This window comes from Tupaia chinensis, unplaced genomic scaffold (genome assembly GCF_000334495.1).
Source record: "Tupaia chinensis unplaced genomic scaffold, TupChi_1.0 Scaffold000661_1, whole genome shotgun sequence".
In the NCBI taxonomy this organism is placed as follows: domain Eukaryota; kingdom Metazoa; phylum Chordata; class Mammalia; order Scandentia; family Tupaiidae; genus Tupaia; species Tupaia belangeri.
This window is the reverse complement of record NW_006160183.1, coordinates 631,292-636,273: the sequence shown is the minus strand read 5'-3', so window position 1 is coordinate 636,273 and position 4,982 is coordinate 631,292. Positions and strand designations below refer to the sequence as shown.

At 43.9% G+C, this 4,982-nt stretch overlaps 1 pseudogene; it reads left to right on the top strand.

Moving 5' to 3' along the window:
- Positions 1–691: 691 nt before the first annotated feature.
- On the top strand, positions 692–2,943 carry LOC102481482 (protein SPT2 homolog pseudogene; annotated as a pseudogene).
- The last annotated feature ends 2,039 nt before the right edge of the window (positions 2,944–4,982 follow it).

The window sequence follows — 4,982 nt, the reverse complement described above, 5'->3', positions numbered from 1 at the left end:
CTTCAACCTGTTTTCGGCCTCCGGGCCATCCAGCACAGGAGAAGCCAGGGAGGCCGGCCTGGAGGGGGGCCGGCCGAGCGCGGCTGCGCGGCGGGGGCCCCGGTGCGGGGGCCCCCGGAGGGGGGCCGGCCTCTCGGCGCGCGGCTGAGCGGGGCCAAGATTTTCTACTGATAATTCAGACTCCAGCCCCCTCGTCTCATGTGGTAGAGTGCCCCTCTATCCTTCTCTCTGACTTCTCATTTTTTTGTGAGTTTTCCTTTTCAAAAAAATTTTTAAGGTAAAGTATTCTCTTGGTTTTCAGATCCTCCTTAATCTTGCTAATAATCCCCTATCTCCCTCCTCTCTAGGACAGGCAAGGGGCAGACTTTCAGAAGATTCCTCCATTACTTCTGAGAACTAAACTAGTCATTTCGCACAGCAAGTGAGCATGGTTTTTATTTTTTGCTTTTTAAAAAATATAAATGTCTGGTTGATTTTTCCTTTTTTATTCTTCTCTCTCTCTCTCTGCTTTCTTCTTTTTATTTCACCTCATCACTTTGCTGCTCAACCTCCATTCACTGAGTGTCTAGATGAATCTAAGGGAACCATAGCCAAACATCCAAATACTATTAGGGTTGGTCACACCGCGGAGCAGTGGGAGAAGGGTGGCCGAGGCAGAGGCTGCTTACTTGGCTGGAGCTGGGTGCCTCGGTAAGGCGCAGGTTCACTGCTCTCCAAGTGCCTGGCGCAGTCTCTCCACCTCAGTCAAACATGGACTTCAGGGAAATTCTCCTGATTGCTTCCAAAGGACAAGGTGTCAACAATGTGCCAAAAAGATACAGTTTGGCAGTGGGACCTCCAAAAAAAGATCCAAAAGTTAAAGGTGTTCAATCAGCAGCAGTACAAGCTTTTCTCAGAAGGAAAGAAGAGGAAATCAGACAAAAAGCTTTAGAGGAGAAAAGGAGAAAAGAAGATCTTGTGAAAAAGCTAATTGAGCTCAAACATGACAAGAAAGCGAGAGCTATGGCCAAGAGAATGAAGGATAATTTCCATGGTTACAATGGGATTCCTGTGGAGGAAAAGTCAAAAAAGAGACAGGCAATGGAAAGCCACACCAACTAGGGAATAGACCAGAAGTATGAGATAGAAGAAGAGGATGACTTCTTAGAATACAATCAAGCAGAGTCAGAGCAAGAATATGAAGAAGAGCAAGAATCTCCCAAAGTTGAAAGCAAACCAAAGGTCCCCCTTAAAAGTGCCCCCCCCTCCACTCATGAACTTCACTGATCTACTCAGGCTAGCTGAGAAAAAGCAGTTTGAACCAGTGGAGATCAAGGTAAAGAGTGGCCTATGACTGCAGAAGAACTTAGGGAGCGAGAATTTCTGGAACCAAAAGCATAGGAAAAAGAAACTTGAGACAGATGCAAAACTACCTCCAACTGTGTCCAAAAAGACACCATCTCAGAAAAAAAGTGTGGGCACAAAACTTAGCAAAGTTTCTGGGGACAGGCTTCATTCTCCAAGGCAGTGTCCCTTCCTCATGCTGAGAAGAAACCCAGACCCAGCGCGGCTCATGAGAAACACTCAGCTTTGTCTTCATCCAAGTCCTTCCCAGGAGAGAGGACCAAAGCAGGATCTGGCAATAACTCCCAGCCCTCGTTTCATGAGGGTCATGACAGACCTGTTTTCAATGGCGCTGGAAAGCCCCGCTCTAGCACCTATTCACCAAGTGTCCCAAAGGCTTCTGCTAGTGCAGCTCAGAAATCTGCCACTGAGCATAAAGCCAAAAAATCTCCTCCTTCCCATCCTAGCCATTCCAGGCCTGGGCCCATGGTCACCCCACCCAATAAGGCTAAGAGTCCAGCTGTCAGGCAGCCAGGCAGCAGTTCCAGCTCAGCTCCTGGGCGACCCAGCACAGGGTCCACGCAGCCCCCAGTTAGTTCTGGCCCTGTGCCCAGGCGCAAAAATGGCAGCTGCAGCTCAAGACCTGAGTGATCAGTCAGTCAGTGGGACCAAGAAGCCTGTGAATGACTCAAATCCTTCCGGGCGGACAGTCAGTGGAATGAGTGGCCCTGGGTGACCTGCAAGCAGCTCAAGTGGCCCTGGGCAGCCTATTAGTGGTTCAGGTGGTTCTGGGAGACCTGTGGGAAGCTCTGGAGATCCTGGACGACCTGTCAGCAGTTCACCTGACCTTCGACGACCAATGAGTGGCCCGGGCACCCCTGGGCGCTTTGTCAATGGCCATCAGGCTTGGGAGCTGGGCGAACAGTTATCAGGTCAGGCACCCCCATAAAGCCCAAGTGCACCGTTGTCTCAGAAAGAATTTCTTCTAAGAATATAATTAGCCGGTCTAGCAATGGACAGATGAATGGACTAAAGTCCCCCCTGTCTGGCTACAGACCTGCCCCAGGTCCTCAAAGACTTCCCTTACCAACTGGTTACAAAAGGCAGAGAGAATATGATGATGATGATGAATATGACTCTGAAATGGAAGTCTTTATTGAAGATGAAGGAGAACCTCAGGAAGAAATTTCCAAGTACATTCGAGAAATCTTTGGCTATGACCGAAAAAAAATACAAAGATGAAAGTGATTATGCCTTACATTACATGGAGAGTAGTTGGAAAGAACAGCAGGAGGAAGCAAAGAGCTTAAGGCTAGGTATGCAAGAAGACTTGGAGGAAATGAAGCGTGAAGAAGAAATGAAACGCAGAAAGGCCAAGAAGCTGAAGAGGTGTTAGCTGCTGCTTGTATTTATTTTTGTGACATTCTGGACACACTCAGCTGCAAGGATTTCCTGCCTTCGGACTGAAGGCGCTCCCTTTATCCTCTAGACTTACTCCTGGGTACTCAAGGAAAAGGAACGCGTACTGTCATTTGCAGGCTGTCATTTGAGCATGGACACTTCCCAAGTGTGGATGGGATGACGCCACAGCGTGCTCTGATGCAGTTAGCTGTGCGCAGTGCCGGCCTGGATCCCGATGAGCTATGCACTCTAATGTGGGGCCATTCACCAGTCAGTCAATACTTTATTGTTCCTTTGCTACTTTAAAAGGAAAAGAAAGATTGCCTCTTGACTCGTATAATCTTTCTGCTGATGTGCAAGTAGGCCACTGCCTAGCTCCCAGTCAATCAAGCTTACTGTCTTGTTATGAGGAACCTGGCCCTTCCATGAACGTTGCCAGCAGTAAAGTGACCTGTCCTAAAAAAAAAAAAAAATACTATTAGGGTTAACATATTCTTCAATACCTACTGAATCTGCTGCACAAAGGAATTAAAAATGGAACTGCAAAGAGATTGCGGAATATCTCCTCCTGCACATTCCTGAAAACTCAGATTGAATTCAAGAATTAGGAAGAAACACATCATCCATCAGATAACTAGAAATCACTGCAGGGTCACAAGAAATATGGGAAAGCAAGAAAATACCTCTCCTCCAAGGGAAAAGAATAACTCCTCTTCATCCACAGACAGTTCAATGGAGGTCATGGAAATGTCTGATAAATAATATAGAATATTCATATTGACAAAGTTAACAGAGATTTAAGAGAAGAGAGACAATGAGTCCTAGAAGAGGCAGGAGAATAGAGCCAAGGAGTTCCAGGAGGTAAGGAAGTTCTTGCATGATCTGAGAGAGGAAATACACACCATAAAAAAGAATCAAACAGAACTGTTAGAGATGAAGGCTGTAATACAGGAAATCAAAACCTCACTTGAAAGTATTAAAAGCAGACTAGATCATACAGAAGATCTAACCTCAGATGTAGAAAACAGAATTGCTGGCCTAAAAAATTCCACCACGAAGACTAAGAAAATTGTCCCCCCAAATGAGAATAATATACTATAATATATAATAATATACTAGAAATACTATACACCATCAAATATCCGGATAATTGGTATCCCAGAAGGTGAAGAGACTAATAAGGGCATTGATAATCTATTCCATGAAATCCTGCGAGAAAACTTTTCAAACCTAGAGAAGCATTCAAAGAGATCCAGACCCAAGAAATAAATACCAGAATGACCAAAACCACAGATAAAGACAAGATACTCAGACTAGCAAGAGAGAAATGTCAAGTTATCTACAAAGGATATCTCATCAGGCTAACAGTGAACCTCTCATTGGAAACAATGCGAGCAAAGAAAGTATGGGAAAATATATTCAAAGTATTGAGTGAAAAACCATTTCAACCAAGAATACTATATCCGGAAAGATTATCCTTCATATGGGAAGAGAAGACAAGAACATTCTCAGATAAACAAAACCTGAAAGAATTTACCAACACCAGACCAGCTCTCCAAGAAGTTCTGAAGGGAGTGCTATCCCAGGAAAACTGAAGTCTGACACAGAGAAATAAGAGATCTAAAACATCTAAGAAAACAGTCAGCTTAATGGTAGGGACAAGTCCAGAGTTGAATATTATCTTCTAGAATTTAAATGGAAAGTTTGAACTACAACAGAAGTTAGATTAAGTACATGAGACTAAGCTGATGAAATAGAATTTTATAGTTCTTGACTAAAACATTACTGATTTTTTTCTATGCTTTCTACTCCATAGATAAGGATTTTTTTTTTTCTTTTCTTGAATTGTCAACAGATCCAGGTAACTACTATTTGAACAGAATCCTAACTCGCTTCCTGGCTTTAAGTCTTAAGCAAAGTTCTCTTAACATTTTTTTATCTTGATTTATTAAAGCTAAAACTGCCTTTCTTGAAATTAAAAAAACAGGGAACCAGCAGTTAGCGTAATGGCTATGTCACTGGACTCCCATGTAGTCGACCACTGTTCGCGTCCTGGACCGGGTGGCTTAAAACTCACACAGGGAGCATGTGCGTGAGTGCCCAAGATCCCTACGCTATATAGCCTCGGCTAGGTGCTATTTTATAGTATATTCATTCTACTCACAGTTTCATGCCTGAAGTCAAACATTTGTTCACAGATATTGATATATCAGCTGAACTTGCTATTGAAAGTAGTTAGATCAATTAAAATATTTTGG